We start from the raw sequence: 12,019 nt of genomic DNA, 5'->3' as shown, positions 1-12,019 counted from the left end.
AAACGATAGAAATCTTGTCATTTGCAACAACATGGATGGACTTGGAGGACATTATGCTAAATGAAATAAGCCAGACACAGAAAGAGAGACACTGTGTGATCTCACGTAAATGTAGAGTTTAAAATCATCACATAGAAACAGAAAGTAGAATGATAGTTTCCAGGAGCTGGTGGAGGTGGAAACAGGGTGGTATTCGTTAAAGAATTAAAGGTTTAGTTATGCAAAATAAATATGTTTTGGAAATCTAATCAATAATATAGAGCCTATATTTTAAAATACTGTACTGTAATATTTAAAAATTGCTAAGGGGGTAGATCTTATGTTAAGTGCTCTAACCACAACAACAAAAAAAGGAAGGCAGGAGAAAATTTTTTGAGATGATAGATAAGCTTATGGCATTGATAGTTACAATGGTTTCACAGGTATATACTTATCTCCAAATACTTCAAGTTGTATATATTAAATATTTACAGCTCTGAAAATTAAAAGGAAAACACATTATAGGAATTAATACACACATATAGTAAAATATATGCTAAAAGCAGAAGAGAGAAAAGGACAGGAGAAATGAAAGTATACTACTTTAATTATTGTATTATTTATGAAATAACACTATTTGAAGATAAACTTTGACAAGTTAAGGACACATATTGCTAAATGTAGAAAACAGCTGAAGAGTAATACACAAAGTTGTAGCTAAAAGATAATATAAGAAGGTATGAGTGAAGATGAACTGGAATACTAAATTAATCAAAATGAAGGAAACACACAAAAGAGGAAACAAAGAATATACGAAAAAATGGAAAACCAATAGCAAAATGTAGCCTTTAAACCACCATATTAATACTTACATCTAATGTAAATGCTGTGAGCATTCCAATTAAAAGACAGAGATTGGAGTCTCCATTAACCCGAATAAAAAATCAAAAGTAGCCACGTGCAGCAGCTCACACCTGTAATCCCAATACCTTGGGAGGTCAAGGTGGGATGATCACTTGAGGCCAGGAGTTTGAGACCAGCCTTAGCAACACAGCAAGAACAGGTTTCTAGAAAACCTTTTTAAAAATGACCTGGGCATGGTGCTGTGTTCCTATAATCATAGCTATTCTGAAGGATGAGGCAGGAGGATCACTTGAGCTCAGGAGCTGGAGGTTACCGTGAGCTATGATTGCACCACTGCATACCAGCCTGGGTGATAGAGCAAGACCCTGTCTATATAAAAATACATAAAATAAAAATCAAGAGCCAACTATATCCTGGTGACAAAGTGATGGTATAAACACACTTTAAATATAAAGCACAGATAAATTACTTTAACTATAAGAAAGCTGCATATCAAACAAAAAACATAAGATTCCTTCACACTAAAGGAATATAACCAGGGATAAATAACAATTATTAAATTAATTGATGAAAAAGTCAAAATAATCACATACCAAATGATAGAGCTTCAAAACACATATACTAAAAGTTATAGGCCAGTCTTATAGCTGGAACATTATGCTCTCTTTTCTCAAAAGTTGATATAATAGACAGACAGAAAATTAGTAAAATATATAAGAATTGAATGCTATTGTAAATAAACTTGAACTAATTGACATTTATACAACGTACCATGCAAACACAGCAGCATGCACACTGGTAAATTATATCAAATATTTAAGAAAGAAATAATCCCAGTCCAACATAAAAAGATCCTCTCAGAAATCTCAGCTAATTTTTTGAGGGAAATATTAGCCTGATACACCAAAAGGAGAAAGAAAGACTATAAGAAAATTATAAAACAATATTCTCAATAAGCATATGCCCAAAAATGATTAACAAAACGTTAGTGAATCAAAACAGTGAATGTATAAAAAGAACAATACATCATGACCAGTGGTGGTTATCCTAGACCTACAAGGTTAGTTTGACATTAAAAAATCAATCAATGAGAAGACTTCCAGTTTTAGCTTTGACATATTAAAAGCTTAAAAGTTATGACTCCTGCCCTCATAACAAGTAAAAACTAGAAGAAACGTGAAGCCGATGACATTTCTTGGCTCCATCAGAGAGATGAGGTTGCAGGACAGACTACCACCATGAAATCTGGAGTGTTAGGCCCATTCAGAGATATACAGGACTCAGGATCTTCTTACTTGGGGCAAAACAAACCTGTAGAAACACCTAAATGATTATTTGGATGAATGGCTGGAGGTTAAGTGCACACTAGTATGAGAAGGATAAGCTCCTGAGGGCCACAGTCATAGGTAAGACTGTAAACTTTTGTGGACTTTCCCTCCAGGAACCCCACCAAATTTTCATGGTGGAGACAGGAGAAGGTTCCCCATGTGACCCTGGCAAGAAAAGAGGAAGAGGGGCCATAGTTAAGCCCTTCCAGACTCTTGCACCTAACAAAGGCCTGGTTTCCATGTGGAAGAACTTTTTAGAGGGCAATTCTGAGACCTTATCCTAGCTGAGGGAGGTGATCTCTGCTCCACTCCAGCCTGCACCAGCCTTTCTGTTATGCCTAAGGAAAATCAAGTACATAAGAACCATAATTTACAAAGGAGACAGGTCAAATATATAGGCTGGGAATGGAATAGCTGGGTAATAGACTAAGAGGCAATAGCAAGGGAAACCTCTACCCCAAAAAGTGGGACGAAAACGCTGCTGAAATCCATACTTTTGAGAAACAGACCCATTAAAAGACTAAGGCTTATTAAGAATATTAGAGAACTAGCTTTCTCCTCTACACTCTACCACCCCATTAACAACCCTCCAGGAGTAACAACAGTAAATTACAACAGGAAGTGCTGCAAGATACAGACTCTGAGGAGCAATATGAAAAGAAGCCACAAAGCCAAGAGGAGATTACAACAAAAACACAAGAGGAGCTAGAAGCTTTTGATGCCTATAGCTACAACATTAAACACTATCCACTTCCAAGCTAGATTAAAATAAATCTTCACACTAAAGGCCTGTTTATCTTAGTTTCCATTGCCCAGTAAATTTCAACAAGAACAAAAATCACAATGTATGTCAAAAAGGAAGAAAAAACATAGTCCAAGGAGATCAGTCATCAGAATCAGACTCAGGGACGACTCGGATATTGGTATTATTAGACCAGGAACTTAAAATAACCATGATTAATACATTATTGATACAGTGTGTATGTTTGTCCCCTCCAAATCCCATGCTGAATTATAATACCCCATGTTGGAAGTGGAGCACGGTAGGAGGTGTTTGGATCATGGGAGCAGATCCCTCATGAATGGCTTAGTGCCATCCCCTTGGTGATGAGTGAGTCCTTGCTCTGGTAGTTCATGCAAGATCTGGTTGTTTAAAAGAGTGTGGCACTACCCCGGCCCCCACCCCACCTCTAGCTCTCTCTCGCACTACGTGACATTGCCTGCTATCCTTTACCTTCCACCATGATTGTAAGCTTCCTGATACCCTCACCAGAAGCAGATGCTGGAGCCATGCTTGTACAGCCTGAAGAACTGTAAGCCAATCAAACTTCTTTTCTTTAAATAAATTACAAATCTCAGGTACTCCTTCATAGAAATGCAAGAATGGCCTAACACAGTTGTCTTTGTTAATTTTGTGCTACTATAACAGAATATCTGAGACTGTATAATCTATAAACAGAAATTTATTGACTCACATTTCTGGAGGGTGGGAAGCCCAAGGTCAAGCTCTAGCAGCCTCAGTGTCTGGTGAGGCCATTCTCTTCTTTCAAGATAGCACTATGCATGGTGCATCCTTTGAAGAAGAGAAATGTTGAATTTTCAAATAGCAGGAGACATAGGAGCTAAGACAGAAGTTATTAAACCCACCCACAAGAGTGGAGCCCTCATGGCCTGATCATCTCTTAAAGGTCCCACCTCTTAATACTACTACAGTGACAATTAAATTTCATCATAAGTTTTACAGAGGACAAACATTTAAGTCATATTATATTTTAAAGGATCTAATGGAAAAATCAGGCAACATAAAAGCCCAGATGGGTAATGTAAGAAGCTAGATGACAACTCTAAAAAAGAATCAAAAACGGATGCCAGAAATTTTAAAAATAGTATCAGAAATGAAGAATACCATCAATAGGCTCATTAGTACAACTGACCATCATGAAATAATCATTTCACTTGAAAATAGATTAATAGAAACTTTCTAAACTGAAACACAAAGAAATAAAAACAGTACAGAGCATCTAAGAACTACAGGACAATATTAAAAGGTATAATACATGTACAATTGAAATGTTAGAAAGAAATGAGAATGCAGGAAAAAATACTTCAAGAAATAATAGCCAAAAACTGTAAAAACTTAATGACAGACACCAAACTTTGGGTCTAAGAAGTTCAGAGAATATCAACAAGGAGAAACACCAAAAACTCCACACCTATTCGTATGATATTAAACTGTAGAAAACCAAAGACAAAGCGATAATCTTGAAGAAAACCAGAGAGGCAAAAACCTTGCCCACAGAAGAACAACAATACAAATTTGGGCAACATTTCATCAGAAATTATACAGGTAGAAATAAAGTAAAGTGAAATATATAAAGTGTTGAAAGAAAAAAGAAAAAAAATATTCTGCCAACCTAGAATTATGCCCAGTAAAATTATCCTCAAAAAGTGAAGAATAATAAAGAATTTCTCAGCCAACCAAACAATGAGGAAATTCCTTACTAGTAGACATGTGTCACAGAAAGTAAAAAAACAAAAATGTTCTTCAGGCAGGAGAAAAATGATATTGATTAGATTGTATCTACATAAAATAAAAATAAGGAAGAGGGTTAGAAAATGAATAAAAGTAAAATAAATTATTTTATTTTCTTAATTGATCTAAAAGACAACCAACTGCGCTTTAAAGCAATAATAGTAAAAACGTGTTTAAGTCTTTAAAAGAATAGGGACAACTAAAATAAATGACAGCAACGTCACAAGGAATAGGAAACAAAATTGTAATACTTTTTATAGGTACCTATACTACATGTAAAGTGATATAATTTTAATTTGAAGGTGGACTTAGATTAGTGAAAAATATAAATTACAAACTACAGAGCAACAACTTAAAACGTTGGGGAAAAATGTGCAGATGATATGTCAGGAAATGAGATAAATTGGAATTATAAAAACTTTTTAATTAAAACCAGAGAATGCAAGAAAAGCACAGAGGTATAGGGAAGAAGAAAAAGCAAAGAACAAAAGTAACAGATGGAAAACAGTTAAAAAGATGTTAAACTTTAATTCAACTATATGAATAATCACTTTAAATGTGAATTTGTCTAAACACACCAGATAAAAGAAAGAGATTGTCAGTTGGATTAAACAAACAAAACAAAACAATACAATATGGTATCTACTAGAAACTGACTCTAAATATAAAAGCCCATATAAGTTAAAAGTAAAATGACAGGCCGGGCACGGCGACTGACACCTGTAATCCCAGTACTTTGGGAGGCCGAAGTGGGCGGATCACACAGTCAGGAGATCAAGACCATCCTGGCTAACTGAAACCCTGTCTCTACTAAAAAATACAAAAAATTAGCCGTGTGTGGTGGCAAGTGCCAGTAGTCCCAACTACTCGGGAGGCTGAGGCAGGAGAATGGCGTGAACCCAGGAGGCAGAGCTTGCAATTAGCCGAGATGGCGCCACTGCACTCCAGCCTGGGCGACAGAGAGAGACTCTGTCTCAAAAAAAAAAAAAAATTTTCTCCCGTTCTGTTGGTTGCCTGTTCACTCTGATGGTAGTTTCTTTGGCTGTGCAGAAGCTCTTTAGTTTAATTAGATCTCACAAAGGGCTAATATCCAGAATCTACAAAGAACTCAAACAAATTTACAAGAAAAAACAAACAACCCCATCAAGAAGTGGACAAAGGATATGAACAGATGCTTCTCAAAAGAACACATTTATGCAGCCAAAAGACACATGAAAAAATGCTCATCATCACTGGCCATCAGAGAAATGCAAATCAAAACCACAATGAGATACCATCTCAAACCAGTTAGAATGGTGATCATTAAAAAGTCAGGAAACAACAGGTGCTGGAGAGGATGTGGAGAAATAAGAACGCTTTTACACTGTTGGTGGGACTGCAAACTAGTTCAACCATTGTGGAAGTCAGTGGGGCAATTCCTCAGGGATCTAGAACTAGAAATACCATTTGACCCAGCCATCCCATTACTGGGCATATACCCAAAGGATTATCAATCATGCTACTATAAAGACACATGCACACGTATGTTTACTGCGGCACTATTCACAATAGCAAAGATTTGGAACCAACCCAAACGTCCAACAATGATAGACTGGATTAAGAAAATGTGGCACATATACACCACGGAATACTATGCAGCCATAAAAAAGGATGAGTTCATGCCCTTTGTAGGGACATGGATGAAGCTGGAAACCATCATTCTCAGCAAACTATCGCAAGGACAAAAAAACAAACACTGCATGTTCTCACTCATAGGTGGGAATTGAACAATGAGAACACTTGGACACAGGAAGGGGAACACCACACACTGGGCCCTGCTGTGGGGTGGGGGGAGTGGGGAGGGATAGCATTAGGAGATATACCTAAATGATGAGTTAATAGGTGCAGCACACCAACATGGCACATGTATACATATGTAACAAACCTGCACGTTGTGCACATGTACCCTAAAACTTAAAGTAAAATTTAAAAAAAAGTAAAAGGACATAAAAAGAAATAACATGCTAACACTAATCAAACAAAGGTAGGAGTAGATACATTAATTTCAAACAAAGAACAACTACTTTAGAACAAGTCATGTGATTAGGGATAAAGAGGGACACTGCATCATGATAAAATGGTAAATTCTTCTAGAAGATATAACAATCCTAAACTTTTATGCTTCTAACAACAGTTAATTAAAATCTAATAGGCAAAAACTGACATAACTTAGAGGACAAATAAAGAATTCAACGTTTATATTTGTAGACTTTAACACCCATCTCTTAATAATTGGTAGATCAAGGAGACAGATTATTAGTAAAGATAGAGAAGACCTGAACAGCACTCTTATCAATTTGATCTAATTGAAACTTACGGAACACTCCATTCAATGACAGACGAATACATCATAATCTTGAGAGCACATAGAACATTTATGAAAAGAGACCACACCTTTAGCCATAAAACACACATTGACAAATATCAAAGAATGGAAACCAAAGTACATTCTCAGAACACAATGGATTCAAACAAGAAATTGGTAACAGAAAGATAGCTGTAAAATCCTCATGTCTTTTGATATTAATAAAAATTCTAAATAACCCGTGAGTCAAATAAGAAGTTTAAAGATAAATTTTAAAATATTTGTAAAATACATGAAAATAAAAGTACAGCTTCTCAAAATCTGTGGGGAGCAGCGGAAGAAATGCTTAGAGGGAAATGTAAAGCGCTAAATGCACATAAGAGGAAAAAGGAAATATCTAAAAATCAATAATGTAAGCTTCCACCTCAGGAAGTTAAAGAATAAAGAGCAAACTAAACCTAGAAAAAGCATTAAAAAAGGAAATAAGAAGCAGTAGAGAAGATACCAATAAATCTAAAAACAGAAAGACAATGGAGAAAATAAATCTAAAAGCAGTTTCTTTGAAAATATCAACGAAATGTATCAAATTTTTGCCAACCTAACCTAACAAAAAGAGAAAAGACATAAATTACCAACAACAGGAATAAAAGAGGTCATTGCTACTCATCTCATGAATATTAAAAGAATAATAAGGAGTTATATAGAATATCTCTTCATATGTGCTTGTGGGGATGCAGAATGCAGAATGATACTGTCACTTTGGAGAATAGTTTGAGTTTTTTATTCAGCTAAGCATATATTACTTAGCAACTGTTCTGTGGCATTTACCATAAAGAAATAAAATCTATGCTTACATAAAGCATGTATACAATGGTTATAGCAACTTTACCCAAAGTTGCCAACACCTGGACACAAGCTACATACTGCATGATTCCATTCACATGACATTCCAGAAAAGGCAAATTTACAGGAAAATAATACATCAGTGGTTGCCAGGAACTGCCAGGTGGAGGGTGGAGGGTGGGGTGTTCACTCTAGAGTGGCACAGGGGAATAGGGATGGTGATAGACTCTTTAATATCCTGATTGTGTTGGTGGTTATTAATGCACATCAAAAAGAGTGAAATTTGCTGCATGTTAATCTGGAAAGGTGAATTAAAAAAAAATCCAAGGCTTTGGTTAACTGGAAGTATCATGTGAGCCTGCAGTTTCAGTGAATACAAAATGAAACCAAACACAGAACATCAGCAGCCAAACAAATGAATCACACACATTTTGGCTGTGTTTTAAAAACTTGAATATCTATATTAAGAGACTTAACAGTGATATTCTAGAATGTTTTGGCTCAATTGTGCCCCAGCACAACCTCAAAGAAGGCTCTGTATTTGAAAGTGACTAAGTGATCATTTTAAAGCTGTACAGCTGGTGAGTAGATGAGCCCTAACTCTCCACCCCATGTTCTTACGTGGTATTTGTCAAACACACCTGAGGTATTTACTGTGCCAAATTCCTTTTTCTATACCTTACATAAATCATGCAGAGAATGACAATTTAGACAATGAGAGATCTTAAAATAATATTGAAAGAGGAATGGTTAATAAAATTAGTAACACATGGTCTTCAGAGAAGAGATTTTTAGGTGTGGGAAGAGGTCATAAGAACAGTTTTCAGAGATTGGAGAAACTTATAGAAATATTAGGCTTGTCTCACACATTAGTCAGTGTCCTACTATTGAAAAAATTCAAGTAGAATGCATGATGAGTGCCAGAGATCTTATGAAAAGGATAGGGAATCCTTGATGACTACTGAAATCCCTTTAAATTCTTCACATTCTTGGATTTGAAGTGAAACTCTTTATTGATGAGGTGGTCTGTCTTGTAAAATAGTGAGTCCTTTTTCACGTTTTCAAGATGAGTCTCGGGAATCCAGCCTCAGACAGGAGGTTGGCCCAGACGACTCCTAGGTTTCCTATCAATCTAGGACTTGGTGATGTCTATCTGGAATGTTAAACACAGAAACGTTCCACTGGGTAATAAGTTAATGTTGGTGACTGTGTTTAACTCTAATGCTGCACAGGTCTTGTGAAACAATAAGAAAAACCCAGCGATTCTGTTTAATTCAGATTTAGTGAAAAACAAAACAAAAACCTAGTGAGCTCAAATTAGGAGTACGAAAGCAGAAAACCATGAACTTTTGTTTTTCCAACTCCACTTTCCTATTGCTGTATTCAAAAACACACAAAAGTAGATGCAGAGTTCAAAGAAGAATATTGGTTAACAACAGTTCTATCCCTAGATGAGCCTCTGAGGCAGAAGTGCAATGATACACAGAAATAATTATAGGAGATTTCTATCCACTCAGTATTTTTTCACCTGAGAAAAGAACTGTCCTAAATAAAGGGATGGGAGCATAACCCCCCATCCCATCAACACACACACGCTCACCCATGCGCGCACACACACACACACACACAGAGGCATATGAACAAACACAAAAGCATGCACACTTGGTGCAGATTGTAAATGGATCATTCACCTCTGCATTAGCATTCTGGCTCTATATTTCTCAGCACAATACAGTTGAGATGAGGAGATTTCTCCTCAAGGAAGAAAATGTACATAGCATGGCAAGGATAATTCACCTAACAATTCAGAAAGAAAGGAAGAAAACAGGCATTAATTGGATAATTAATTATCCTTCAGCTAAGTCATTTAATTTTCATGTCAACCAAGGTCTCTCTTATCCCTGAATCTACAAGTTTTCCAACATGTTCTATTCTTATGTTCTAGGCGTCTAACTTGTTCTCTGCCTCTCCTGTCTTATTTTTCTCTGTGATTCTCTTTACTTTGTTTTCTGTTGATAATTCCTCAATCTCACCAATTCTACTTACCTGTATAACTGGACAGCAGGGTTATACTACATCTAAAATTGGATTTTATTAGTTTATATTTGTTTCTGCCACTTAATAACCATTTAACCCAGAAAAGCTGCCTAACTTTTCTCTCTGAGCCTCAGTTTCCTCATGTGAATGAAGCCAGTAATAGTATTATTTTCGAAGGATTACTGTGAATACATATGTAAAGCACTTAGAACTATGCCTGCATTTTATTTGCAATTCTTCCTCCTCTATCTTTTTTTTTTTTTTTTTTTTTTTTTAGCTAGAAGGGACTTTTTATTGAAGGGCGAGGCTCCCGCATCTGATGGCAGCTACAACTGGATCTCGCGGAACGCCCGCTTCTCCCCCAGCTTCACCTTGTACTTGCGTTTGAACTTGGCTCTCTCTCGAGACTCGATCATATTCCTCCTCTGGAAGCTCTTGAACCGCTCTCGAAGGATGTTGCCCTCGGGCTTCAGGGTCCTGAGCGAGTCTGTCAGCTCCGAGCTCAGCTGCACGTCGATGTCAGGTGCCTGGTACTTGAGCCGCCCCAGCCTTCCGGGCTTGTCAGCCTCGGCCTCCCGCCGTGCCTGCTGCTGCCTCCGCCGCCGCGCCAGCTCCGCCAGTCTCAGGGCCACCCGGGCCTTGATCCCGCGCAGCAAGAACACCTCCTGGCGCCGGAGCCGGGCAGCCCGCAACGCGGCCTGCTGTACCCGCAGCCTGCGCGCAGCCTTCTCCCGCCGCCGCTGCTGCTCCGTCTTCTTCTCTGTGGCGGCCAGGCGGGCTGGCGTGGGACAGACCTCGGCATCCCCAGCCTCCGGCCCCTCGCCCTGGCCTGGCTCCCCCTCACCATGCGACTCCTCCAGCAGCCCCTCGCACAGCTACCTGGAACGTGGACTCCTGGGTGGCGGCCTGCTCTGTGGCGGGCAGGGCCAGCTGCCGCTCCGGCTTCTCCGCCTCCTTCTACCGCTGCCACTCCACCTCGTGGGCCGCTGAGAGCAGGGTCTGGTGGTCTTCAAAGGACGGGTTGTAGGAAGCGCCGGCAGGCGCCACCTCCACGGCGGGTGCCTGGGACGGCTTGGTGTGCAGGCGTGGTGGCCGCTTCACTTCTTTCTTCTTGGTCTGCTCCAGGAAAAGCTCATCCCGGCCAAACAACGGCCTGTCCAGGGGGTTGTCTGAGGCCCAGAGGTCGTAGAAGGGCCGCTCCACGGTGTCCTGGGGCCCGGGCTTGGCCCTGGCTGTGGGAGGGTTGAGGAGCTGGGCCTGGGCCCTGCGCACCTCCCGGGGCAGCTCGCGCTGCTTGGCCAGCTTCTCCCATAGCTGCTCCTTCCGCCTGAGCTTCTTGGCGTTGGGGACCTGGTGGGCGAGGACGTCTTTGGGGGCAGGGACTTTGGATGTGTTCTCAAGGATGAGGTCAACTCGAAGGGGTTTCTTGAGAAGCAGTGACTTCTTCTGGACTTTGGTTCTCTTCTTAGCCCTTTTTCCTTGGAGCCGGTGTCCACGAAGAAGTTTTTCATTTGGGGCCTCTGACAACAAGCTGCCACTCGTGCGCTCCTGTAGCCGCACGTCTTCCAGGAACTGGTCAACCTCCAGCCCCAGCGGCTCCTGAGCAAGCCGCCGCCAGCCCCGCTTCTTATTTCTTGGGCCTTGCCACCGCTGCCTCAGCGCTGGGTCCACCGAAATGGGCCGCAGCCCCAGGAAACCAGAATCGTCATCGCTTTTCGAGCTGTGCTTCCCACCAACGCCACCGCCTCCTGCCGCCATCTTGTCAAAGGCCCTCCTCTATCTTATTTCTTACTGCTTCTTTTTCTCTCTTTTGAAATATATACATTTTAATCTATTATATCAAGTTACTTAAAAATATCTACCAGACACATGAAAAATGTGCTATGAATAGTAAAATTTGGCATAACACTGAGTTCATTATTTCACAATGTGGATCTCCTTTATGTAACAAATAAGATACAAGAATAAGAGATGAGCAGCCACGGAGGGAAAGGGGTATCTCATATGTATTCAGAGGAAGGCAAGATTTTGAAGGATTAGAAAAGTTGTTGAAATGGAACTGATACGTAAGAAAGGAGTCACATTCCAAGC

At 39.4% G+C, this 12,019-nt stretch overlaps 1 pseudogene; it reads right to left on the bottom strand.

The window, feature by feature from the left end:
- Window positions 1–10,191: 10,191 nt before the first annotated feature.
- LOC129014471 (ribosome biogenesis protein NOP53-like) lies at window positions 10,192–11,686 on the bottom strand (annotated as a pseudogene).
- Window positions 11,687–12,019: the final 333 nt, after the last annotated feature.

The sequence above is a fragment of the Pongo pygmaeus genome, chromosome 16 (assembly GCF_028885625.2).
Source record: "Pongo pygmaeus isolate AG05252 chromosome 16, NHGRI_mPonPyg2-v2.0_pri, whole genome shotgun sequence".
Classification (NCBI taxonomy): domain Eukaryota; kingdom Metazoa; phylum Chordata; class Mammalia; order Primates; family Hominidae; genus Pongo; species Pongo pygmaeus.
Note: the sequence above shows the minus strand (reverse complement) of the source record. Positions and strands in the feature narration are given on the sequence as shown.